General features: G+C 52.2%; 1 long non-coding RNA gene across 2 annotated transcripts in view; it reads left to right on the top strand.

Moving 5' to 3' along the window:
- LOC132239252 (uncharacterized) overlaps positions 1-27,915 on the top strand; it is a 110,058-nt gene that overhangs the window by 33,899 nt on the left and 48,244 nt on the right. Inside the window, exon 3 of one of the 2 annotated variants that reach the window (XR_009454008.1) lies at positions 18,083-21,206. The exons of the other annotated variant lie outside the window; for it this stretch is intronic. This is a non-coding gene — a long non-coding RNA (uncharacterized LOC132239252). Of the gene's footprint in view, positions 1-18,082; positions 21,207-27,915 lie in introns of those variants that run through there. 2 annotated transcript variants of the gene reach the window in all.

Below are 27,915 nucleotides of genomic sequence, written 5' to 3'. Positions count from 1 at the left end.
GAGAGGCCGGGGTGAGGCGGAGAGAGGTTGTTTTGAGGATGAATGACTAGGTGCCCCTGCCAAGGCCTGGCACCCAGAAAGCCCTTGACAAGTTTGTTGATGGGACAAAACAGGCCGCCTGGTCTCTGGAGGAGGCAGAGTGCAGTGGGTGAAGGGCACAGGGAGGCCCCCTGCCTGGGCCCAGGGGACCTTGTGGGTGAGGAGCCTCTGACCCAGGGCCTGGAGCCATGAGGAGCTGTTCACCAGGCAGGAATGAGGGGAAGGGCATGCCAGGAGGCGGGTACCAGAGGAGCAAAGGCTGGGAGCCAAGAGAGGGAGAGTTCTTTGGGAAGTGTGACTGCAGGGGAGAGGGCACTGAGGAGGGAGAGAGAGGAGGCTGGAGAGGGAGGCAGGGCCAAGCCTCTCTGAGGCCTCTGGGGTGGGAGTGGTGGGGAGTGGGCGGGGGGCAGGTAGGAGGCTGTTTTTACTTGATTTCCTAAGGCACAACTGTGGTGGGAGGGTTGGAGAATGGAGTATCAAAAAAGGACATAAAAAACACCTGTAATTCCACTATCTGGAAATAAACCCTGCTAACACTCGCCGTGTGACCTTGGGCAAGTCACTTCACCTCTCTGTGCCTCAGTTTCCTTACTTATACAATGGAATAGTGACTGCCTCCTAGGATTGTTGTGAGGATTAAATGAGTTAATCATTGTAACATGTTTCTCGAGCAGTGCCAGCACACCATATTTGTCATCATCATTATTAATAACATCATTACTATTTTGGTGGGTCAAGAGCCCAGGTGCTACAATTTGGCTAGTTCTGATTTGGGACAGGTGACTGTATCTGGCTGTGCGTCAGTTTCCCCATCTGTAATAAGAAGAGAATACAATTCCTTCCAGAGTTTTGTAAGCATTTGATAGGTTAATTCACACAGAATGATTAGAGAGAGGGCGCTCTGTGTGTGGCCTTCTAGAATTTTCATGCCCTGTGTGTTTTTATTTCGTTATAGCTAATGTTCCTGTTTGATACTCATACATATCTTCTTCTTCCTGAGCACTAGCACCGCTCAATCTCTGGGGTAAGTCCCCTAGTGGAGACGACGTTTTCCAGCCTCTCTTGCAGCTAGAGATGACCAGTGTGGTATAATTAGAAGCTGTAGGTGAGGTGTCCAGGGAGGCCCTTTAACGGGGCTGACTCAGCTATGAGAGACATTCCCTTTCCCCTCTCTCCTCCGCAACCCCCTTTTCCTCCATGACTTTTTTCTCTGTTCTCCCCGGAACTCAGATGTGATGGCCAGAGCTTCAGGGCCATCTTGAACCATGAGGCAGACATTGAAGCAATAGGAGTCACGTCGTGAAAGTGGTGAAACCAGAAGATAAAAGGCTCTTGGCTTCTTCTTTTTTTTTTAATCTTCACCCAAGGATATTTTTCTGTTGATTTTTAGGGAGAGTGGAAGGGGGAGGGAAAAACAGAGAGAAACATCATTGTGAGAGAAACAGATGGATTGGTTGCCTCCTGCACGAGCCCTGCCCAGGGCCCAGGGAAGAGCCTGCAATCAAGTACGTGCCCTGGACCAGAATCAAACCCGGGACCCTTTGGTCCGCCGGCTGATGCTCTATCCACTGAGCCAAACCGGCTAGGGTGGCTCTTGGGTTCTTGGTGGTGGTGGAGCAGCCAGCCACACAGGTCCTTGCCTGCCTTGCTCTGGCCTTGTTTACCTGATACAAAAATAAATCTCTGCTTATTGAGGTCTCTGTCATTTTGTCTTCATATTACTGGCAGCTGAATCTGTTTCTGATACGTTTGCCAAAACAGAATCAACTTGTATGAGCTGTTTTGGTTCCTGCATTTCCTAGTGGTGCCCCAGTGCTTCCTCGTCCGAGGGTGTTCTACTGACACTATTACACATAGACACAACGAAGGGCGTGCACTTTGGTTCGGAGGAATAACTGGCATCAGATGTGGCGGAAGCGTTTCTTTTAATTCACTTTAATCGCAGAAGTAATGCACGAGGACATCTGCCCTGACGCTGTTCTGCCTGCCTTCAGGTACCTGTCTCCCCCGAGACTCTGAAACCGCACTGTGCGCCAGGACAGGCAGGAATCAGGCCCTTGGAGTGGACAGAATCTCTTCTGATAACTTTTTAAAAAAATAATTTTTTGTTGATTTCAGAGAGGAAGGGAGAGGGAGATAGAAACATCAATGACGAGAGAGAATCATTGATCCGCTGCCTCCTGCATGCCCCACACTGGGGATCGAGCCCGCATGTCCGGGAATCGAACTGTGACCTCCTGGTTCATAGGTTGACACTCAACCACTAAGCCATGCCAGCCAGGCACTTTTGATAACTCTTGTGAGCTTAAATCCCGCTCCCCATCCTCCGTATGAGATCCACCAAGGAGGCCCTCAGCTTGGAGGCGGAGAGGGTCAGCCCTGTGGCAGCTCAGAGTGTGATGGCAGCTACACTGGGACCAGATACCTCACCACCCCGAATAACCCCTCTGCCCCATGCTGCTGCTGCCACCACCTGCTCCACTGAGCCCTTTGCCAGCCTGCCTGGGGCCAGCCCAGCTGGGATCTCTGCGAGGTGAGTCTGTAGGCCAGGGAGCTGGGCAGGAGAGCTTTTGCTTTTATAGCTGTCACCAGATCCCTGCCTCTCAGGCCCCAGCCCTGGAGCCCTGGAGGGGACGGAGGTGGCTAGGGAGGAGGAGGGCTCTTCAGAGAAACTGGTGGGTGGGGGTCGGCAAGCTGTGGAGGAGAGAGGACGGGCACAGGCTTGGTCCACCTGGGGTCTGGGTACCATACTCAAGGCAGGCCTTTGTCCTCTCATGCTAAATGGAGCCTGTCACCAAGTTTGCCTTGGGTGTTGGTGAGGGACATGCAGATCACGGGATCCTTCCACTCCTTTGGCCTTGAAACTTAGGTGCAGAGCATTTAGCGAATTCTACTTGCCATCAGCCCTTGCATTGCCTTTTGCTTTATGTTCCTCCTTCCTTCCAGCTCCCTGCACCCATCCCACCTCTCCGCACAGCACCCACTGCAAAGTGGGCCTCATCTGTTATTTTATGTCTTTTCTTCTTAGTGAAATATACACACACAGGGAAATGCACATGATATAGGCACACAGCTCATGATTTTCCCTGCCTGGAACCCCTCATGTAACCTGAGTCCAGATACAGAGACACACCCTCCAGCACCCCAGATGCCCCTCCCAGTCACCACCCCCACCTAAGGGCGATCGTTATCCTGATTTCTAACAGCAAACATTCATTTTGCCTATTTCTGAAAATATAAGTGGAATGACACTATGTATTCTTTTATATCTGACTTCTTTTATTCAATATTGTAACTGTAACATTTACTCAAGTTGTTGAGTGTACCTAACAGGGTTTGTTGCTTTTTTGTTACCGAATGGAATTTCATTGCTAGGACAGACACAATACAGGGGTGGGCAAAAGTAGCTCTACAGCTGCGAGTATGCGAAACAGAGTTTACTCTTAAATTATTCTTTATTCATTATTATTTCCCATATGAACAACAGTAAACCTACTTTTGCCCACCTGTACATTTCCTTGCTGAGGGACATGTGGGCCGTTTCCAGCTTTTAGCTCATTAGAATTGGGCTGTGATGAACATTCTAGCACACATGTCTTTTGGTGAACATATGTACGTGTTTCAGTTGGGCATATTTTGGGAGTGCCTTGCTGACTCATAGGAAATGCTATGAGTATGTGTTTTAATTCCTGTTCATGGTATTCAATACTAGACATTATTCAACTTCTTACTTTTTTTCTGTTTAAAATAAACTTTCTATCTTAGTCAGTTTGGTCTGCTCGAACAGAATACCATAATCTTGGTGGCTTACGTAAACAACCGAAATTTATCTCTCACCATTCTGGATTCTGAGATGTTCAAAATCAACTTGCCAGCAGATTTAAGGACCTGCTTCCTAATTCATAGATACTCTGTCCTCACATGGCAAAGGGGCACAGGAGTGATTTGGGGTCCTATTTTTATTTATTTATTTATTTATTATGTTCAGAGAGCGAGAGGAACGGAGAGGGATAAAGAGATAGAAACATTGATGAGAGAGAAACATAATTGGTTGGCTTCCTCCTGGTATGCCCCTCTCCTCCCCCAGGGGGTAGAGCCCTCAAACCCAGGTGTGTGCCCTGACCAGGAATCAACCCGGGGGCCTCTTGGTTCGTGGGTTGATGCTCAACCACTGAACCACATGGGCCGGGCTGGGGTCCCTTATATAAGGGCACTAATTCCATTCACAAGGCCTCCACCCTCATGACCTAATCACTTTCCAAAGACCCCCACCTCCCCAAACCATCACATTGGGCTATTTTAATACATGGATTTTGGTGGACACAACCATTCAATCTATAGCATATTTTATTTAGAAATAGATCTCACATTTTTAGAAAAGTTACAAAAAAAGTCCAAAGAAGCTCTTTTTTTTTTCTTGAATTATTTGAGAATAAACTGCTGACCTGTTGCCTTTTTATTTCCTAAAACTTTGAGATACAGAGACATTTTCTCTCTAACCACAACATAACCATCAAGAGCTGGAAATTAACATTCTAATAAGTGCCAATTACCTTAATAGCGTCCAGTACTCGTTCAGAATCACATTGCATTTAGTTGCTGCATCTTTTTCAGTCTCCTTTAATAGAGAACAGCTCCGTGGTCTCTCCTTGAAGTTCATGACCTTGACACTTTGGAGGATGACAGGCAGCTATTTTGTAGCATGTCCCTCACTTTGGGTTTGCCTGTTGTTTCCTCGTGGTTAGATTCAGGTTATGCATCTTTGGCAGGTAAATCACAGAAGTGATGCTGTGGTCTTCTCTTTGTCCCATTGTTGATGGCTTTATTGAGATATAATTGACATATAACATCACATACGATTAAAGTGTACACCATAATGATTTGACACATGTATATATTATTAAATGATCACCACAAGTTTAGCTAACATCCATGACCTCATTACAATAGTTACAATTGTCTTTCTTGTGATGAGAATGATGGTGCTCATCTGATACTTGATTGAAGAGATATCACCAGACTTCACATCTGTAAAGCCACCTCCCTCCCCTTGCAGTAACGGGTATTTGAGGGGCGGTACTTCCGAACAATATAAATATCCTGTTCCTCATCAAACTTGCAACGGTTCATTTATTTTTGCCAGTACGGACTCATGGTTTTCTATTTTATGAAACAGGTTTTAGTACATCGTGATTAAGCATTAATATGCTCAAATTTTCCAATATATGGCCACTGGGAGCCCCTTTGAGCTGGCTCCATACCCTTTTAACATGTCACCATCATTTTTTGAGCACTTCCTTAACTCTCTGGCATAGGTGCTGTGGGCTCATCTGGTGCTTTTTCTGCCCCAGCCCTGGAAGCAGCCATTTCTCTAAGGAGCCTTGGCTCCTTTGAGTGGAGGATGGTATTTAGAAACCAAGGCTCCAGCACAAAGTGTGCTCATTGCTGCTGGGTTGTCACTGCTCCCAGACCCTCTCAGTGAGCAGAACTAAGGACTCATGTATGCATATACTCACAGATACACATTTATATCTGTATTCTTTCTGTAACTGTATCTAATGACTATCTATCTATCTATCTATCTATCTATCTATCTATCTATCTATCTATCATCTATCCATCTATCTACTTATCATCTACTTAGAAAACTATAGGATTATGTTGATATCTCCAATTCCAGTCAAGCTCCTGCCTTCACATTCTCAGTTACCTTCCCCAGAGGTCACCCAGCAGTCTCTCTCTCTCTCTCTCTCTCTCTCTCTCTCTCTCTCTCTCTCTCTGACACACATATGCATGTGATATTTATACACATCACACATGTAGCACTTTCCACACTGGTCTATACTTTGCTTTTTTCATCCAATAATGTATTTTGGATGTTGCTCACATCAGTAGTATAGAGCCGCCTCATTCTTTTTAGTCATCCGTTGTATTACGTACCATAACTATTTAACCAGTCCTCTTTTGATAGACATTTAGGTTCTTTCCAATATTTGTTTTAGCTCTCACGGTGCTACAGTGGACAACCACATCGAATCAGTCACTGTTTGCGCAAGGGCAGCGTACCTCCCTGGAAGGCTGTGCTCCATGTCCCTCTAATTCATTGTTTTTTACTGTGATGCGTGATGCTCCTCTGTATGTATCTGCCACATTTTAACAAACTATTTCTCTTGTGATGGACACTGATGTTGCCTCCAAGTCCCCATAGCCGCAGACACTGTCATGATGAACATGATTGACTGCGCCTCTGTCACAGGCTAGGACCTAGCCGCTAGGTCGTCTGGACACTGAGATGGAGAGAGTGTGGTTGAGGGACGAACTGAGGTTCACTCTCCATGGCCCCCCTGCCAGAGAGTTCTTCCTGGTTGTCATTTGTTCCTTCACTATCTCCCTGTCAAGCTCCCGAGTCAGATATTCCAGCTTTGTCACTTAGATGTTTGACCTGGAATAAGTGCCCTCCCTGTTCTGAGCCTCAGTTTCCTCATCTGTATAATGGGTCTCATCACATCCCTGATTGTTGTGCAGTGTGAGGCTTGGTGGAAAGTAAGCCCTTGATAAACAAAAGGCCCCATTATATTCGACCTTCATGACTTAAGTCTTTACCTCAAGCTTAGGTTTGGGGACATAGTGCCTCTAAGGCAGTGAAAGAGAGGGGCTGACTTGAGGAGGACCAGGGAGCCAGGGAGCTTGGGCTGGGGTTGTTATGCCACAAGTTACGTAACCAGACTTTGGATTCAGTAATGTTTTTATAATTAAATCTTTATTGTTGAAGTTATTACATAAAACCCCCTTTTCCCCCCATTGACCCCTTCTGCATAATGGGATGGCAATTATAGTACCTATCTCATAGGGTGTGGTGAGATTAAATGAGATGATATACGCATAGTGCTTAGAACAGTGTGTGAAACGTAGTAAATGCTCAGTAAATATCAATTACTATCACATTCATTTTTTCAACATATCATCTAATAAGAATCTGCTACATGTCAGGGTTAGCTTCTCTCTGCCTGCAAGTAGAACCTCAGATACTATAAAGTCAGAGCCCAGAAAAGATGATAGGATCTCGGGGTGTAACTCTCCCACCTAGTATTCTGGCTGCCAAAGGTGGTGAAAATCTCCATCCCCTCCATTTCCAGGCCAGGGCTCCTGACACCCCTTTACTCCCCCCCCCCCCCCACCCCAGCTCTTCAGGGGCTGTGACATGCTCAAAGCCTCTCCAACAGTGCCGATTTGAACCCTTGTGGATTCAGAAAAAGACAGGCTCAGGCAGCAAAACCGCATTTGTGTGGTGGGGACTCCCTTCCTAAGCCTGAACACTGTGGAAGGGCCTGAACCACCTTTGCTTTGCAGCCAGCTGGGCCCTGGGAGAAGATGGGCAGCGTGAGTTGACCAGGGACTCGCCTGCTGCCTGCTGTGTGGACCGGGCTTCTCAGCCTCGGCACCACTGGCATTTGGGACGGGTCATCCCTTGCTGTGGAGGTTGTCTTGTGCGTGGCATGACTCCCACCCGCTAGATGCCAGGAGTGCCCCCACCCCAGTTATGACAACCAAAAACGTCTCCAGACACCGCAGGGATCTCCCTCAGTTGAAAACCCCGTGTGCAGGGACCAGCCACCTGACAGAGCCCTGCAGGCTGAACGGCTGGCTGTGTGATGCTGGGAAACCCCGCTGCGCTCTCAGGGGCTCAGGCTCCCGTCACTCAGGGGATCAGGAGGAGCCGGCACCAAGGCTCTCCAGCCGATCTGACTAGAATTCTCACTCCTGTGTGTTCCTTCCATCCTGGTTGCAAGTTCTAAGAGGCAGGGCAAGGATTGGGCCAGGAGACAGGTGTGGGTGGGGACGGCCCTCTGCTTCCTCTTCCACTTCATGCCAGGCCCTCCCTCTGAATGCAGAAGAGATAATAATTACAAAAGCAGGCTTTGGGCTGTGTCTCCTGTAATCCCTGCAACAGCTCCGGGAGGCGGGAGGTTTTATCATCCCCATTTTCCCGCAGTGGGACAAGTCATAATCATGTGCCACCCGACAGGACACACAAGACGAGCACAGTGTCACTTCTGTTACATCCCTGCAGAGATGCATGACCTGAATGTAGCCACGAGGAAACATCAGACAAATCCCAAGTGAGGGACACATGACAAAATAGCTGGCCTGTCAATCTCAAAAGTGTAAGGACGAGAAAGTCACGGAGAGACAGAGGAGCTGTTGAAAGAACCTGTATACAATAGGAGGGAGCTAGGTGTGACCCTGGACCAGGGAAAAGCAGTAAGACCTTTATAGGGACAAGTATGGAATGGTGAGCATGGTGTGTGGACTAAACATTAATGCTTATGGATGACAAGTACACTGAATTCCATAATACTGTGTGTGTGTGTGTGTGTGTGTGTGTGTGTGCGCATGCGCGCTCCCGTGTGTCAGGGGGTCAGGAGATCCATAATGCATGGTTCAGGGGTCAAAGGACACCGTATCTACAACCGACTCTCAAATAACTCGGTACAAGAGAGAATATAAATAGAGGGAAAATGATGAAGAAAGCAGGAGAAAATACAACAATCTGGGCAAAGACTATCTGGAGTCCCTTGTAAGTCTTGTAATTTTCTGTAAGTTCTAGAGTTATTCCAAAATACATTTAAAAAGAAATCAAAGGACCTGATCTTCAAGATACCCAAGCTAAATGAAATCTATGTCCACAAAAAGACCTGTAAGCATATTTGCAGCAGTTTTATTTGTAATAGCCAAGTTGGAAACCGACCAGATGTCTTTCAGCAAGTGAGAAGATCAACAAATTGTAATACGTCTCTAAACGGAGCACCAGTCAGCAATAACACGGAGCAAGCTATTGATTCACGCAACGGACGCTCCGTAACAGCAGTGTGCGGAGGGAGAGAAGCCGGACTCAAGAGACCAGTGTGATGCCTCATACGGATTTCAGGAACAGATCAGGCGAGTCTAGAAGTCGCCATAGTGGTTCCTTTTGTGGGCAGAGGTGTTAGTGCCTGGGAAGGGGCATCGGGGAGCCTTCTGGGCTGCTGCAGAAGTTTGTGTCTTGACCTGGGTGGTGGTCCCATGAATTCATCCATATGTAAGCATTCATTGGGACAGAAATTCATGGAGGTAAGTTCCCGTTCTGCACTTCACTGTCCATTAGTTAAAGTCAAAGTCAAAGAAAATGAACGGAAGATACACATCAAACCGAAGGGAAGGAGGTGGGCAGGGAGTGGGGAGTGGGATTGGAGAGAAAAAATAAATAGGACCAGGGGAGCCTTGCATGGACAGTGATGGCAACATGTCGTGAATCAAGGAGTTGGATCATCAGCCCTGGCACCCGAGGCGCACAGGGAAGAACCTAAAGACACAGAGCTCAGAGCAAGGGGTTACCTTGCCTGGTGCGTGGCAGCGGCAGGATTTGAATGTGGGTCTGGGTGACCCCTGCGTGTGCTCCTTGCCCCGTACTCTGGCTTGGACTCACTGTGCTGACAGCCCTGTTAGGCTCCCACAGGCTCCCCAGGGCCTGGCGGGGGATGGCGAAACCACTGCCTGGCAAAGACCATCTCAGCTCAGAGCTGGCGGCTCCAACTAGGAGGGGAGGCAGTGGGACAGAGGGCGGCCCAGCCGGCGGCTCACATGCACGGCGCTGACTGCCCGGCCGCTCCCTGGCCGGGGTGGCTCTGCCAGCCTTGCTTGCCTTCCGCTGGCCTTTGCCTTCCTTCCTGGGCCAGCGTGTGGGCTCTGGAGATCCACAGGTTTGGGTGCAAATGCCAGCTGTGCCCCTAACTGGCTATGTGACCTGTGGCTCCCCTCTCTGTGCTTCAGTTTCCACTTCCAGGACCTGCCCGTGAGAACACCTACCCAATAGCATCGATGAGCAGAGCTGAAGAGTTAAATGTATGCAAAACTCTACACAGCGCCCGCACAGACTAAGTGCTCAATAATGGTAGCTGCCGCTGCTGCTCTTCTCTCTACTTGTGGGAATCCGGAGCTCCTCTTGTCCGCGGGCCTCGCAAACACCGGCTGTTAAAACAGCTGCCACGAAGAGAAGGTTGCAGAGAAAGGAGCTTTCGGGCTCTCTGAAGGTTACTCAGAAAACGTCTTAATTTCCACTCTGGGTTTTGAAAAAGTTCTTGGGAGGCTGAGGCAAGACTGGGCGGCCTTCCTGGGCAGTTGCATAGCGCCCCTGCTCAGAGGGCCGGCGCTTGGTTTAATGCTCTGCTGGTTCGTATTGAAATTCTTAATTGTTGCAGAAGGAGGGGCTGGCCCTGGGCAGGACTGAGGTCGCCAGGCACTCTCCCCTGAGCTGTGTCCTTAGACGTTCTGGAACAGTCTTTGGGCGTAGGTGTCCCCATCCCTAACCTCGCTGATCTCGGTTTCCTCACCTGGGAAGTGGGAAGAAGTGCTTTGTACAAGGCCACAGGGAGATGAGAGGGGAACGTAGGTTTTCGGGCGCCCAGCTTCCACCAGCGGCTGAGCTAGGGGGAATGGGGAAAGAAGGCTTTGTGGGCCTATGGAGCCCATAGTAGGCGCTTAATAGATACAACTTGCTCTCTGGTTCCCTGGTTGGCCCGTCTTTTTAACTTTCTTGCAGTCAAATGTTGATTTAAAATAATGTTAGTGATACATGGATCCTCTCTTAAAACACGAAAACATTTCCGATCAGGCTGAAGCCGGTCTGGGACCGCTCGCCCAGGGCCGGCCCCTTCCTCACCTTCCCAGGGCGGGTTTATGATCCTGGGGTTGGAGCTTCGGGGCCTTTGTGTACGCTTTCCTTTCATCTGTGCGCCCGGGTGTTTTTTCCCTTCCTTTATTTTCTTTCTGTTATACTTTTTAAAATGTAAACTTTTTATGGGAGTCTAACCTGGGTCCAGAAGAGTGGTCACATCTCCACCAATCCCACCCCACCCAGTGCCCACTCAGGAGCATGCCTTTTCGTGGCCTCTTCCCCCCGCCCCATTTCCAGGCCCATCTCTCTCCTTGTTTCTGAGTCCCTGGGTATCAGTCCTATCTGTAGCGGGTATCCACGATACTCCACGATACTCCACGATTTCCCACGATAGCCACATGCTTGGTGCCCAGCAAATAAATGGCTGGCACATGAACTAATGGAAGCAAAAGGAATAAACAAACAGACAACAGCAAAACCCAGTCCTGGGTGATTGAGGACTCTGTTGAGGTGGGTTTCAGTGAGTTGGAGCTGCTTGTGAAACCTGTAAAAGTAGAGCCATATGGTATCGACGGTAACCAGCCCGGCAGTTCCTGGAGGAGGAACTGTGGGTGTCACAGGCCTTGGCAGGAGCCAATGGGTGTCACCACTCCTCAGGCCGCCTGTGCTTTTCTGAGGTCCCACAACCAGGAAGTGGCTGTACGAGGTCCTGGACCCAGGGCCTCGAGGCCGCTTTCCACACTGTTTTCTTTTGTTCTCTGCTGTATCCCAGGCCCTGAGCCTGGCAGACAGAGACACTCAGAGATGTGCTCCAGGAACTTCACTGAGCACCTACTATGTGCCAGGCTATGCCCGGGAATACAGCAGGACAGTCCCAAACCCAGTCTCCATGAAGTTCACGCTCTCATGGTGGGAGGTACAGTTGGTCAGATGTCAAGTGCTGTGGAGAAAAATAAAGAAGAGGAAGGAGAGGAGTGCTGGTGTGTGTGTGTGTGTGGGGTGCGATGTTGCATTTAGCTACAGAGGTCAGGAGAGGCTTCAACGAGAGAAGGTAATGTTTAAGCAAAGACTGAAAGAGGGAAGGTGGAGAACCATGGGGATGTCTGGGGACAGAGGAAACAGTAAGTGCAAAGGCCCTGAGGTGGGGTGGTGCTATGTTCGAGGAGCAGCAGGAGGCCAGCATGTGGGGACTGTGTGAGTGGGGCGGGGGGCGGAGAGGAGGACAGTGGTGTGTGTGTGGTAGTGGGTAGGTGAGGCTGTCAGCAGACAAGGGATTTGATTTGACTTCACCCTCCCAGGGTTATGGGGTGAGGTGGCCTTCAGGCAGAGGAGAGAGCAAAATGAAAGAGCCGGTGGAAAGTGCTGAGCTCAGGGTACACACTAGGCACTCAATAAACAGCATGGTGCTACTGCAGAGGGATGTGGAGGCTCTGGGTGGAGCGACTTGCTAAGTTTTAATGGGGTTCCTGGTGGGCTGGAGATGCCCGAGGAGAGGAGTGCTGGTGTGTGTGTGTGTGTGTGTGTGTGTGTGTGTGTGTGTGTGTGAGCACCCATCTACCCCAGCCTCCCCCCATGGAGGGTTTGGTGCCCCCTTGAGCCGGGGGTGGGGAGAGAAGACCCTTGTGCAGTGAGGCAGGATCAGCAGGTGAGTGGGAGGAGGCAGCCAGGCCAGGGCTGGCAGGGAGCTGAGAACTGGGGTGGGGCCAGGGAGACAGTGTTCCGACCAGGAGGGCAGGCCAGGGCTGGTCCTCCTGGGGAGAGAGGCAGAGGTGGGACGGTCCAAGTAGAGCTTCCCAGCTTCCCAGCGCTTCCCACCTGTCCTTTCTCCCCGACTTGCCCTCATCCTCCAACTTGTTATTCCTCCTTCCACTGTTTGCCCATGCTGTTCCCTTCTCAACGAATGCCTTCCCTTCTGTTTTTACCAGGCTCATGCCTACTCATTGCTTGATTCTCAGAGGAGAGGGTCCTCACCAAGGAGGCCTTCCCTGGCCCCCTCTTGCTCCCTCCATTCCTGGGAATGGTACTCACAGCCAGGAACCCAGTTTGGGGATCTGCACGTGTGTATCTGTCTGTGGTTATAGTTTCTCCCATAGGAACTGAGCTCCTGAGGTGGGCACAGGTCTGCCGTGTTCTCAGCACTTAGAATGGCATCTGGCACATAGTAGGTGCTCTGAATCCTGGAGGGAGGATGGAGGATGGGTGGTTGGATGAATGATGTGTCTATAGACAGAGGGATGGATGGCCTTGAATGGCTAGGGGTCAGCTGGGCGATGGTGTGAGCAGTGAACAGGTGGAGGAGGGCTGGGTGGGTGGGCAGATTATTGGGTGAGGTGAATGGATGAGTGATGGCTAGCTGACAGCAGACTGGACCAGGGTGGAGTGGAATACAATAAAAACTCCTGGCCCAAGAGTTAGGAAGCCTGGGTTCAAGTTCAGCCTTGTTACATATTAACACCAAGGCCTGTGGAGTCTTGGGCTTATTCATTTGCCTCTCTTTGCCTCGGTTTCCCCAACTATTGGTTTTTCAGCTTCACTATTGCTTTTCACTGTAGCACCCTTTTCACACCCCTTCCCTGTCCCCAATTTTTCCAGAGCCTCACCATATGAATGGAACAAAAGGGAGCTGCTGAAGCGGCGGGGGGGGCGGGGGGGGAGGGGGGACAGGGTATCCCCCAGGAGCCCTGTGAGCTGGGGGCACAACTTGAAAACCCAGCTGGACAGTCCATAATTTTGCCCTGCCCCCACCCATGAGTCCCTCCTCCCTGGGCTGTTTGCTAAAAATGCAAATTTGAGGGTTCCTTCACCTAAGCTTCCTCAGGTGCTTTGAAATAGGCCCAGAGATCTGCAGTTTTAACAAGCTCCACCCTAGGGCTCTGAGCTCATCTTTGGGGACTCGCTGCCCCCTTCCAGGGCAGCTGGATCCTGCAGGTCGGCTGCCACGTGTGCATGCGAGCTGGTGTGCTTGGGGGCTGGGGTTGCTGTGACATCACACGCACACGTGACTGTAAACAACTTGCGTGTCCTGTGGTGGGGCTGGTTAAGTACCTTGAGGCTGGTCCACGAAATGCAGGGCCCAGCAGGTGTTAGAAATAAGGAAGAAGGTTCTGATAAGGCAAGATCTTCAAGATCCGGTTACGTGGAAAGAGCAGGTGCAGGACAATACCCGTTCTTTCACCACGTGTGTTCAAATATCCCTAAAAGAGGAGAAATGTGGATCTGCACAGCAATTCTAGGGAAGGAACCCGGGAGCAGGAGGGACACCCTTGGTTATGTCTGCAGCACTCCCGGAGTCTTGGGTTTGAATTTTGATTCTAATGAGCTATGTGACCCTGAGCCCTCTCTGAGCCTCAGTTTCTCCCTGTGTACTGGTAACTGGGGCCATGAAGTTTCCAGCTTGGGCCTGGGTGGTGTGGAGGGCAGCCTGGTTCTGCTTTGGCTTGTTGCTCAGGATCCTCCTGGTCAGGCCTCACCTTCTAGCAGCCCCGTTTGGCCCAGGGACAGTGGTCCCCGGGCAGGGGGCAGCCCAGTTCAGGGTGGGCCTGAGCTGGAAAACCGGCAGGGTTGGAGCAGCCTGTGCAGGTGCCATCTTCACCCCGCTACCTGGAGGCTGTTCGGGATGCTCACAGCTACTCTGGGCCCCTGAGGGACTGGGACCAGAAGAGCATTGCCCCTTCTTCCGTGCCCCCCACCTCAGGCTGGAGACCTGGGGAAGGGGAGACTGCCTGGCATTGAGCCAAGGAGTTGGGGGGCAAGGAGACAGGGAGAGAGAGAGAGAGAGAAGAGAGGAAAGAAAGAGAAAGACACAAATACGCACATGTAGCCAGATTCAGGCCTAGAGAGGCAAAGAACCAGAGTGAGGAGGAAGGAGACTGGAGCTCCCAGGGCGGGTGGGGCTGGGCTTGCTCGGCCAGGTGCCTGGGGCTGGCCAAGGTACATGGCTGCTGGGGGAGGGAGGCTGTGGGACGGGGGTGCTGGAGGCATCCCCAGCAGGGCGTTTGCCACACCTCTGGGTTGCAGCTGCAGTTCTGAGTAGTCCTTGGAACCCACTCAGGGCCCCTTGCTTCTTGTCCCTCCAGCCCTCCCTTGGGACCTTGTACCCAGAGGCTTCCTCCCGGGGGCCCTCAGAGCAGGGCTGGGATGCCTGAGGTGAACCAGGCTAATTAGTGCTCAGAACAGAGGCAATCGCTGCCTGGAATGTTCCCTAGGAGGTCCAGGTGGGGGTGGGCAGCCAGGGGCCCATGGGACCTGGGGCTGACCCAGCCAGGCCTCTCAGCCTCTGGCTACTGGAGTCCAGAATATTGGAACAGGGGGAGCCAGGAGCCCTGGATCCTTGGGTCTCAGAACGTACAGTTACCCTATAGAGTCTCCAGAGGTCCTCAAACTTTTTAAACAGGCGGCCAGTTCACTGTCCCTCAGACATTCCACACATGCGCACTGCGGGCCGGGGACGAGTCGGCTGCTAAGCAGGACAGGCAGTGGCGGCAAAAACACCCGGCGGGCCGGATAAATGTTTTCGGAGGGCCGCATGTGGCCCGCGGGCCGTAGTTTGAGGACCCCTGCTATAAATCTGCTTGGATAGCAGACTCACTGGACTCCCGGCTGATCATGCCTAACCCAATCCCCTCCTAAAGGCTTCCATGGCTTGACATGGTCTGTTAGGTAAAATCTGAGCGCCTCACCTTGGTCTAGGGGTGCCTGCTGATGTGCTCTTGCTCTTGTCTTATCACTCTGGTCCTCCCTTTCTACCCTCTCACCCTCAAACATTTCACATTTGGCCCACCTCAGGACCTTTGCATATGCTGTTCCCCTCCTAGTATGCTCTTCCTCCATCTCCTCCCAGAACTCTTCTTATGCAACCTTCAGGCCTCAGCTCAAAGCCACCTCCTTGGGGAGGCCTTACTGGTACATACCCTTGCAGTCCCCTGGCACTCTCCTCTCCAGCGGTGGGCACTCTCCATTCTTTTAATGCAGTGGTTCTCAACCTTCTGGCCCTTTAAATATAGTTCCTCATGTTGTGACCCAACCATAAAATAATTTTCATTGCTACTTCATAACTGTAATGTTGCTACTGTTATGAATCGTAATGTAAATATCTGATATGCAGGATGGTCTTAGGCGACCCCTGTGAAAGGGTTGTTCGACCGCCAAAGGGGTCGTGACCCACAGGTTGAGAACCTGTTTTAATGGGATTCCATAGTTGATGCCTGCCTCCTTCATGCAGGTGTCAGCTCCCTGAGTTCAGGCACCGATGTCTGCTTGGTCACCCTTGTGTCCCATAGGCCCTGACACACAGCAGGTGCTCCATGAGCAGCCAGTGACCATCAAGAAGCAGCCGGCACATTTTTTTTTTTGCTGTGTGGATTCCTCCTAGGAAGGGATCCTACTGACCCCTGGGTCTCCCTCCACCATGCCCACCCCTCCCCCAGTCCCAGCCCCAGAAGATCTGGCTTCTGAGTCTTCAGACTCCTGGCTGTGATGTTGTAATGAATCACTGGCCAGAATCTGGTCTCGATTATCTCCTGGCTGGGCATGGCCTGCTGGCCCTCACAGAGCTAGGACCACAGGCCACCTTATCAGAGGCACCAGGTGTCAGGCCTCTTGCCTCTGGCCACAGATAACAGCTAACAGCCCTCCCCCCGCACCTCACAGGCACCTGCACCAGGGACATGCTGGGTGGCCTCAGGGAGTCCCTACCGCTCTGTGGGTTGCTGGATCACAGAGGGTGAGGTCCCACCCCATAAGAGAGAGCGAGGAACTGGGTGGAAATGGGGTCCATGGCTGGGAGACCTTAAATGTAATAATAACAGCAACTTCTCAAGGCGGGAGAAATTGGCTACACATGATGGGATTCTGAAGTGTCTCCTACTGGGGGTTGGGGGAGTCCAGGGTGACTACGTCCCCAGGGTACCTTGAATGCCTGAGGTTTAGAGGTATTTGGGGGCCCACTGAGGGGGACAGGAAGCGTTGGCAAGTGAGGGTCTGAGTCACTTCTAGGCACTGATCCCACCATGCCTCAGTTTCCTCATTGTGAAGCAGGGATAGGAGAGTTTCTACTTAACAGGGATGTGCTTAAATGAGATTTTCTTTGTGAGGAGCTTGGTACGGTGTCCGATCATGGGACGTGATCAATAACTGCCATTATTACTGCCTCCTAAGGTCTTGCCCACCCTGTCCCCACCTCTTCATGCTTCCTACTCCCACCACCATTCAGGTTTGACTAATTGACCTGAATGATCACAATAGCCTCCAAATGGTCTCCTGTTCCTAGTTTTAGTGTATTCTCCACATGCTGCCAGATGGAGCCTTAAAAAATGTAAACTGAATCACCATCCTCCTTTATTCAACAGTCTCCCATGACTTCCACTGCCCTCGGAATAAAGATGGACTTTCTGATCATGACCTGCATGTGCTGGGTGATGGCTGGCCCCTCTCTCGTAATCTCTTGCCACTCACTCTTTCTTTCACTCTGCTAGAGCCATCTTGGTCTCCTTTCAGTGACTCTGGCTCCTGACTGCCTCAGGGCCTTTGCACATGCTGCTTCCTCTACTGGAATGCTCTCCTCTCTCCTCTTCACCTACATAGTGCCCAGAGCTTAGATCAGGGGAACCTCCTGTCGTGGGTCTGTGGTGACCCACCCCGATTCCCTTACACTGCGCCCTGCACCCCTCTCCCAGCTGCCATACCGTGTTGGCAGCCATGGGGTCCTAGCTGGATCTCCTTTCTGGAGATTTGCCTCCTCCAACAGGAGCTGCCTCATCCGAGAGGCCCACTCAATCCCAAACACCAGAGGCAGACACAGCCAATAACTGATTAAATCGGGGAACAGCTCAGCCCTCTTAGTTCAAGGTGGGATCCACTCTGCAGTGCAGTTCATGTTCCAGGCCTTCCCATGGGATCAGGCCGAAGCTAGACGTCAGCGGAGACCACATCCTAGCATAGCTCTTTGCCAGGCCCTTTCCTGCTTCAGTCTCTTCTTTTCTCCCGAAAGCATTCCTCAGTGAATCACATGCATTCCAGTCTCGTTTCGGGCTTTGTTTCTGGGCAACCTGACTTCAGATAAATCACCAGGGAAACCTGCCTGGATCCCCCTTTCTGGTCTTATCTCTACGGACCTCTCCTTCCAGCCCTCATTCTGGCATATTTCACACTTACCCCGATGATTATTCGATGGAGGTCGTCCCCTGCCCTAGATGTAAGCCAAGAACCATGTCGACGCAGTTCCCTGCTGCCTCCCCAGTGCCCACCACAGGGCTTGGCACCCAGTAGGTGCTCAATAAATGTCGAATGTCTGAATGAATAATGTCCTGGTCGGTTAGAGGTTGTTGGGGGGAGGGGGGGCGGGGGGACTGGGCATCATTATGACTCCAGGTTCTTCCCATCTCCTCCCAGCCCAGCGCCTCATAGTTCCATGACGGTGCCAAACGCCTGCGTCTCCTCCTCACAGAGCCACGGCCAAGGCAGGAAAAGGCCTTCACGTGTCCTCTGAAGAATGAAGAAGCTGTTCCCAGAAGTCCCTTGGCAGACTTCCCCATCGCACTGGCCACAGATGCATTCCAGGTCTACGCAGCCTCGGCCAATCACTGCAAGGGAAGGGAAAGGGCCATGTTTGACTTGGGCCAATCCGCATGTGCCCCGGGTGCCATGCAGAGTCTGCCCTGGCCCAACAAGAGGGGATCCAGATGGGGCCAGTCTGGCCACGAGCTGTGGACCCCGGAACGGGGGGCACGTTGAGCATCCCTGAGGCTGTGGGTCCCCCACCTGCCCTTCCTCCCTGGAGAGCCTTTGGGTGGTGGCTGTGAGAGGGGAGGTGGGGCCTGGTGAGGGTTTCAAGTAAATTAGGTGGCCAGACACCTTCACCTCAGTAAATATTTATAGAGCCAGGAATGGAGAAGAGGTGGGCGGGCCCAGAGGGTGAGAGTGTAGGGAAGAGGCAGCCTGGGCCAGAGATACCGGGGAGAGGTAGAGAGACATGATGGAGAGACACTGAAGGAGAGACAGGCATTGAGGGAGAGACAGAGACGTGACAGAGACAAAGAGACACACTTCCAGAGTTGGTCTGAGAGACACAGGGCGAGAGAGAGGCGGGGAGAGAGACAGAGGGAGCCGCGTTGCCAGGAAGGCGTAGGCACCGGTGCCTTGAGCCATCAGAGGCCTGTGGTGGTGGGAGCAATGATGTTGTGGGTGTCCTGTGTCCAGCCTGCGCCCTGCTGTCCTCCTCAGCCAGGTGAGGTAAAGGGTCCTCTTTCTCAGGACTGTCCTGAGGCCCCTAACTTACTGGGATTCTCATTGGCCCAGTATCTTCTTTTGGCCTGTAAAGGGCCAGAGAGGTGATGGGAATCGACACCCCAGAGGACAGGGCGACTTGCCCAGGGCCTCGCCGGGAAGGCAGGAGGGATGTGGGCTCTGGGGGGTGCGATTCTAAATCCCGTGTCCTGTCTGTGCCCCACAGGGCTGGGTGGGGCAGGGAGGCGGGTGTCTTACTCTGGCCAGTAACAACAGCTCTGGGAATAATAATAAAATGGCCACTGTGTTCCGAGTGCTCCCCAAGTGCCGACAGCAGCCGATGGGAGGAGCTGCTTCATTCCAGTTAGCTTGTAATTCCCGTTTACAGAGGGGACGCCTCCCCGGAGAGCCGCAGTGATCTCCTCCCCACAGAGCGGACAGGCCTGGGTCCTGCTCCACACCTGGCCGGCCGGGCGACCTGGGCAGCCAGTGCCTCTCTCTGAGCCCCAGGTTCCCATGTGTACAATAGGAAAACATCAGTTTCAAGGTTGACATGAGGGTTAAATGAGATGATGTGCAGAAAGTGCTCAGCAAGGACCAGGTACACAGGAAGCGCTCAGTAGATATGAAATAGTGTGTTGGGTAACAGTTGTAAAGTAATTTAAAAAATAATCCCTTTAATCGCTCCCCTTTCTTCTGAGGAAGAGCTGAGGCTCAGAGAGGGGAAGTGACTTGCCCAAGGTCACCAGCCAAGTGAAGGAGCTGAGATTTGAACCCCGTGAGGTCTGAGGCCAGCGCCTACTCCTGGCCCTCTGTGCCACCTTGTCAGCTCAGCCCTGGATGGCCTGTTTGGGACTCAACCCTGTGGGTCAAGAAGATGACTGTGGCCTGGCCTGATATGCCTCTGGCTTGGCATCGGCCACGCTCACTTGTTGGGGAGGTTGCAAAACCCCATTCCCTTCACCAGTCGATAAAGGGTGCCCATTGCAAAACACAGCGGAGAAATTATTAAGTGTTGTGTCATCCTGTGGCCAGGCCCTGGGTGCCCCTTTCCTGCCCGGAGGCCTGGGTGGGGCCAACTCCTCGCTCTCTCCCTCCATTGCCCTGACCTGAGAGAAGCTGGGGTGGGGGTCAGCCGGGGCCTCCGGGGAGTGGGCAGAAGACAGACCTGGCACGGGGTCCACTCATCGCCCTCCATTCTCAGGAAATGGCAGCTTCATCCTTCCAGGCGCTCTGGCCCAAAGCTGGGAGTGGGGGGGAGGGGGGAGGTCACTGGATTCTCTTTCCCCACATCCAATAATAGGTCAGGAAGTCCTATCAGTTCTACCTTCAAAATACATCCGGAGCCCACCGGGTCTCCCCCTCTGCTTCCACACCTGGATTCAAAGCACACCCGCTGGTCTCCCCGCTCCCCGCTTCACTCCTCACAGGCCATTCTCCACACGTAGCCAAAGGGATCCTGTTAGATCCAGGTGGATCTTAGGTCGGATCCTGTCCCTCTGCTTCAAACCCTCCGTGGCTCCATCTCAGAGCACAAGCCAAAGTCTTTTCGAGGGCCACAGGTCCCTGCCTCATCTGGCCCCATTGACTTTCTGACCTCATCTCTCCCATTCTCTCTCCCTTGCTCACTTAACTCCAGCCACACGGTCTTCCTCCAACATACCAGGCACGATCTACCCCAGGGCCTTTGCACTTGCTGTTCCTGCTGCCCAGAATGCTCTTCCCACAGCTCTTACATACAGTTGGATCCCTTACTTTATTCAGATCTCATCTCAAGGTCGCTGCCTCAGGGAACCCTTCCCTGGTTACCCAGCTAAAGTGCCACTGCCACCGTCACCCCCAGCACTGTAATCTTTCTTCCTGACTTGCCATCATAGTATACACTTATTTGTTTGTTAAATGTCTGTCTCCTTTCTTAGAATGTCCCCTTCCTCAGGACATTCAAGATGCTCCCTTAGCACCCAGCCTGGGCCTGGCACTCAGCAGGTGCTCCACAACGATTTGCTGAATCAGTGAATGGGTGGGCAGCAGGGGTGACATGGCCTACATCATGCCTCAGCCAACCTCATATTATAGCCCCCGTTTCTCCAGCCGATGGCTCGAGGATGGTGCCCACATCACACTTTGTCCTCCTCAGACTGCAGTTGGAGGGGGCTTCGCTGGCTACCCTGTTGAGTGGCCCCCTGGCCACCCAAATCCCATCCAGACCCCGTACCCAGCTCCCTGGCAGCACTCACTGTGAGCCTGACTTGTTTTGTTTATTCCCATATTTATAGTCAGTCAGGCTCTCCGCCCCTGCCCCCCCCCCCCCCCCCAAGCTCTCTGAGGACAGGACCTTGTCTGCCTTGGTTCTGAGGCTGTCCCCCCGGTGCCCAGCACGGGGCCTGTGACTGGCTGATCAGGTTTGCGTCACATGCCCCATTGGCAGGGCCAATCATGGCCATGAGGGAGTTAAGAGGAGATGCTATGCCTGGACCTGCAAAGTCAGGGAGAGCAGGGGCCCACTTGGGCCTTAATTATAACATGTCCCATAATGACATGGTGTTATAATAGGCACACAAAGTGTATTAATCTGATATTATATCTGGGCTTTTTACAATAGATACAATCAACAGGCCGCAGTTTGCTAACTCATTGTCGACCTATCTCCACGCTCCGCCTAGATGATTATCAGCTTCCTTAATTAAGTGGAAGGCAAAGCTCTGCAGGCGATGCCCACAGCCCCAGCACCGACGAGTCCGGCCTGGCCCTCCCATAAGCTGGGATAATCGCTACTCCCACACGGGGTGAGGCTTGTGCTGCCTTCTCCATCCCAGCCCCTTGTCCCAGGCTTGGGCGTGACAGGCCTGTTGAAGGCCTGGTGAGCCACCAGTGCTAACCACCAAGGACTCAAACTGGCGGCCCGTGTGCCAGGTCAGCCTTCAGGTGCGTTGTGTTTGGCCTGGGGGGTGTTTTTGCGTAAAGTGAAAATGAGTTGCCAACACTGAAAATGAAAAACATGCCGATTTCTGGCTTCTCTGGAGAAGTGGGAAGATCCAGGAACTCTGGGCTCGAAAGTGCTGTGTGCAGGAGCTGAGGAGTGGCTGTCCCCGCAGACAGGGCATGGCCTCAGCTGTCCCCCCACCCCCCACCCCCCGCCCCATCCCTTTCGCTTTTATGTCTCTGCCTGGCTCCTGTAGGCAGTTGAGTTGGCAACCCCTGCTCTAGGGTTAGAGGTCAGTTACCCATTTGGAAGATGGGAGCAGGCAAGTGACTTAACTGATCTTGCACAGTGAGCCTGGAACTCAGGTCACAATCATTTACAAGTCTTCTCTGAGCACCCACTGAATGCCACGCCCTGGGGACACAGAGAGAACATGGTGGCTATAGTCCTGCTTTCTGGGGGCGACGCTCTGCTGCCTCACAGCCACACCATCACCTGTATTGCTGGGCAGTGGTGTCTATTGGGGACAGGCCCATTCTTATCCCCCTGAGTAGCTGGAAGTAGGTTCTCCCATAGCTGCTGGGCCCCATCCCAGGACAGGGTCTGGAAGTGGCAATCCTGGAAGGAAGCTCTTGGCAGGAGTTCCCACAAGGCTGCCCCGACTCCATGACCTGGGCTCTCAGAGAGCAGGAGGGATGAGCAGGGTGGGCTGACAGGGGTGGTGAGAGGGAGTTAGGAGGGTGGAGTGGGGGTGGGTGATGGGGAAGTGAGCCCAGAAGGCACAATAGCATCATCCTAGTTGAATCCATTAGGCTTCTCTCACTCCCCATTCTAAAGGCAAGAGTGGAGGGACAAGTGGCCGAAATACTCAAATTCCGGGAAGAAGGCATTTGCTCAGCCAGCTTTGGAGAAATTGCTGCCTGCAACCCGCATCACAGCGCTCCCCCTGGTCAGGAGGAGAAACTGCAGCTTGGGACCTCTATCCCCAATCCCTCAGCATGGGACCCAGCTTGGGTGACACGGACCCCAAAGCCATCAGGCTCCTGCAGACCCCTCCCAGGAGCCACATCTAAAGAGCCTGAAGCAGCCGGCACACTCTGTGTTAGCTCCTCACTGAGGAGGAGCGGTGGGGAGAGGGGGTGAATAATGGCCCAGCCATCATGTGCGTTGGCTAAAAATAAACTTGACATACTTTTGCATTGGGAAACAATGTGGATTCCAAACATTCTCAAAGGGCAGAGAAGGGAAAAAAGGAAGAATGGAAATCAAGTTTTTGAGCTTAGTAATTAATTAGTCTGTAAACAAATGATTCACACTTTTTCCTGGCTATTTTTCGTTCCCGTTTGCGTGGATTTTCGAAGGGGCCAGGGATGGAGGCCAAGTGAGCCAGTCGATAGGCAAGACAGGGCCCAGATGTGTTTCCCTGGTAGAGGAGGGAGGCGCTCTTGAGGAGGAGCTGGCCGGTTGGAGAGGGAGAGGAAGAGCTTCAGGTGGAGGGAACAGCATGTGCGGTGACTCTGAGAACTGAAGGGCTTGGCCTGTTCAAGGAACGGCGAGGAGGCCTGTGTGGCTGGAAGAGAGGGGGCAGGGGAGTGAGATCAGAGAGGTGGGCAGGGGCTGGATCACAGGGAGCCCTGTGGCTGCGTTACGGCATCTAGACCTGATCCTGAAGACAGTGGAAGTTGGGAAGGGTTTTGAGCCAAGAAAGAACATTATCTGATTTGTACCGTGATGTCATTTAAGAAATGGATAATAAGAAAATAAATTCTAAATGTTCTCTGTTATTTGGATGCTTCCTGTATTTAGATTCCCTCCGATAAATCATTATCTAGTAGTTATATTTGTTAAGACAGCAGTTCTCAACCTGTGGGTCGCGACCCCTTTGGCGGTCGAACGACCCTTTCACAGGGGTCGCCTAAGACCATCCTGCATATCAGATATTTACATGACGATTCATAACAGTAGCAACAGTACGGTTATGAAGTAGCAACGAAAATAATTTTATGGTTGGGTCACAACATGAGGAACTGTATTTAAAGGGCCAGAAGGTTGAAAACCACTGTATTAAGGGGTTATATGCTTAATGTGTGTCTCCTCTCCGTAGAACATCAGCCCCATGATATCAGAGACTTTGTTGGTCTTGTTTACTTCTGTGTCCCAAGAGCTGAGACCATGCTTGGCACCCAGCAGGAGCCCAGCAAATGGATGCCAGTGACAGTCCTCTCTGCAAGGTCAGCGGCCTCATTCCATTACACAGGAGTGGAGGGCAGGGAGGTCTCCATGGCCAGTTAGGATGTTGTGGGGAGAAGGTTGGTTTTATTTAGTTCACAATAAGAAGTTTTAGGGCTGGAAAATCTATTTTTTAAGGGACTAAGCCCCCCAGCAATGGGGCATTCATATAGGGTGCACACTACCAGCCCTACAATGCCCCTCTCTGATGTGAGACACACCGTGTGCTGGCTCATAGGTGCCACCGATGATGTTGCCATGTTGTTATATCCATCGTGCAGATAGAGAAACCCAGGCTTAGAGGAGCTGTGACATGCCCAAGGCCACATGGTTGTAAGTGGGAGAGTTCAGATGGGAATCCAGATCTGACTGTAAAGGCTGTGCTTTTCAAAAATATACATATATATGTTTCCATTGATTTTAGAGAGGAAGGGGAAGGAGAGAAAGAGAGAGAGAAACATCAATGATGAGAGAGAATCATCCATCAGCTGCTTCCTGCACGCCCCCTACTGGGGATGGAGCCCGCAACCCGGGCATATGCCCTGATCGGGAATTGAACCATGACCTCCTGATTCATAGCTAATGCTCAACCACGGAGGCATGCTGGCTGGGCTAAAGGCTCTGCTTTTAACTTCTTTTTTTGAGCCATAGACTTTGGTTTGAGTCCCAGGTCCACCACCTGTGTGACCTGGGGCGAGTCACTTCACTTTTCTGATCTCTGTGTCCTGCTACATTAAATGGGGATGTGATACCTCCTTTGCAGGGCTGCTCGGTGGAGTCTGGGAGGTTTGAGTGGATAATAGCTGGCACACAGGTGCTCAAAATATGTGCACCTCTCCCCTCCCTGCTGAGGCCCTTCAGCCTTTGGTCCTCCTCCCGGGCTGCTGACTTCCTCGTAGGCCGCTGGCTCCATGGAGCCCGCTCTCTAGCCCCCACCCACCCGCTGGGTGTTGATTCACATGCCATGAGCTTCTTGCCCTCTGACTCTGTTTTCTTCCTCCTTTCCTGGTAAACCCACTGTCTTCTCTGATTGCCAAAGCTCCTCTCAGGGAGCAGGCGGGCAGTGGTGAGGACCCCGTCATCCCACGGGCTGTCTCCACTGCTTCCCCATCCCTCACACCCTCACCACGCCTGGCTGAGGTCACCCGGCTCGAGGCCTGGACCCAGGACACAGGTCACCATTGGGGTTTAATGAATCACAGGGGTCAGGCGGGGCTCTGGCTGGTCCAGGGTCCCCTGAGGGGGGAGCCAGGCTGGCGGGGAGAGGAGGGGAGGGGTGGATTTCAAAGGAAAAATTCCAGGAAAGATGGTTTTCACAGCCCACGGCAAACAAATATGTTGGAAAGCCCAACTGAGTGCTAAGGGGGTGTGCACTGAAGGGACGGGGTGGCAGAGACAGGAGTGGTCTTGGAGACAGCTTTGTGAAGTAGTGTGTTTTGAGCCAGGTATGTGGGGCAGGGGGGCAGGGGGGATAAAGGTCATGGCATGGGGGCTGGCTCACCTGGCCTTGGATCTCAGCTCCGCCCCTTTCCCATTGTGTGAATGTGGTCAAGTCCACATCTCCCTCTGAGCCTCAGTTTCTCTATTTGGAAAATTTGATAATAATAATAGCCCCCCTCCCAGGTGTGGTGGGGACTAAGGGAGATGATGCAGATAAGTGTCTAAGCAGGGCCCGGCATACAGCTAGTGCTCAATACAGGGCAGCTATTGTTTTTATTCTTTCTATCAGCAGAGGGGAACGTACTAGAATTGCAGCTTCAGGCAGGCCTGGGTGCAAATCTCAGCTCTCCACATCTCTGTGTCCTCGAGCCAGTCCTCTCACCTCTCTCAGCCTCCTCGGGCTACTCACCTGGAGAGGGGGGGCAGTTTGACTTCATGGGGTTCATTGTGAGGACAAGGCATGTGAATCCATGTAAGTGCCGCCGTGTGCCTGGAACACAGTAGGCACTCAGTGAGTGGTGGCTGGTATCTCCTGCCTTTGGCCTTGTAGTTAAGAGCAGGGATGGAGCGTCAGGCAGCCCTGGGTTTGAGTCCTGGCTCTGCCTCTCGGGCTTGCTGTGGGGATTAGACCATAGGTCTAAGGTGCCTAGGCGGGTGCCTGGCATTTAGTAGGTGCATGGTCAGTGGGAAAAATCCTGGGACGTTTGTGTCTCTGGTGACCAGTGTGAGGCCACCCTGACATCTGGGTGGGAGATGACTCCCACTTTCACTGTGAGGAAACTGAAGCTGAGAGAGGTAAAGTCACTAGTTGGAGGTGGGACCCTTGCTCTGCTTGGCTCTAGAGCAGGGGTGGGCAAACTTTTTGACTCGAGGGCCACAATGGGTTCTTAAACTGGACCGGAGGGCCGGAACAAAAGCATGGATGGAGTGTTTGTGTGAACTAATATAAATTCAAAGTAAACATCATTGCATAAAAGGGTACCCTCTTTTTTTTTTGTTAGTTTTATTCATTTCAAACGGGCCGGATCCGGCCCGCGGGCCGTAGTTTGCCCACGGCTGCTCTACAGCCTGTCTTTCTGTAAGGGTTGGAGGTCACTGGGTATGTGCACCGCTGAGGGCATGTCTCACTGTGCTCCTTAGGCCACCATGGGTGCGGATGCAATAGCCTTTTCATGGTTAAAGAAAGCAGTGGCTCTTGACATGAGCCTCAGGAGTCCAGCATCGTGTCCTCCCCAGAGCTCGTCCCAGGCTGGGGACCCGGGAATGGCTCTGGGGTCCTGGGACAGGGGGAACGCCTCTACCAGGCCCAGCCTGGGCCTTTCTTCTTCTACACAACCAGCCCCATAGCACGTTGCTGATTTCTTTTTGTTGTTATGGTTATAATTGGGCACTTTATTAACTATTTTCATTCTCACAACGATCTCATGAGGTAGGTATTACCATGAACCCTATTTTATAGAAGAGGAAACTGAGGCTCAGAGAGGCCAAGATATTTGCCCGAGGCACACAGCTCCTGGGATTGACCCTCCAGGGCCTCAGGAGCAGCTCAGTGAACTTAAAGGGTTTAAATCATCATTGCCATTGGAGCTGGGGGTGCCCTCCCCTTTCAAAGGCAGAATCAGCTGTCTTCATCATTTCACAAGAAAGGAAACTGAGGTGCAAGATCGCACAGCCAGAAAGTGGCAGGGGTGTGTGTGTGTGTGTGTGTGTGTGTGTGTGTGCACGCGCGCGCGCGCTCGCGCCTGTGTGTATTTGAACCTCAAGTAGGAGAGTACTCTACAGAGAGGGCAGAGTGGTCATCATTAGGACTGTCAGCCATTTGAATTTTAATTTCACCTGCCTGTGTGTGCGGAGCAGGCCCTGCACACTGGGCCGGGGAGAGGATCCCTCCTTCGCACCCCTGCTTGGAATTCTCCCCTGGTTGCCAGCTGTTCCAAGGAAGCAACCCAGGCTCATCCTGCATGAGGACCTGCCTGATCCGCTCCCCACTCCACCGGCCTCTCTGATCTCACCTCCCACAGCTCTCCCCTTCTTCCTCTCCTCTCCAGCCTCCTCCAGCACACCAGTTTCTCACCCCAGGGCCTTTGTAGGTGCAGTTCCTCTGCTTGGAACACTCTTCCCATGATGGCTCCATCTTCTTTTTTTCTTCTTCAATCTTTAATTTCTTTATTGATTAAGGTATTACATATGTGTCCTCATCCCCCCATTAACCCCCAACCCCACTCATGCTCTCATCCCCCTGTTGTCTGTGTCCATTGGTTGGGCTTATATGCATGTATACAAGTCCTTTGGTTGATCTCTCCCCTTTACCCCCACCCTCCCCCACTTTCCCTCTGAGGTTTGACAGTCTGATCGCTGCTTCTCTGTCTCTGGATCTGTTTTTGTTCTTTGGCTCGAATTTCACCTC

Source organism: Myotis daubentonii, chromosome 8 (assembly GCF_963259705.1).
Source record: "Myotis daubentonii chromosome 8, mMyoDau2.1, whole genome shotgun sequence".
In the NCBI taxonomy this organism is placed as follows: domain Eukaryota; kingdom Metazoa; phylum Chordata; class Mammalia; order Chiroptera; family Vespertilionidae; genus Myotis; species Myotis daubentonii.
Note: the sequence above shows the minus strand (reverse complement) of the source record. Positions and strands in the feature narration are given on the sequence as shown.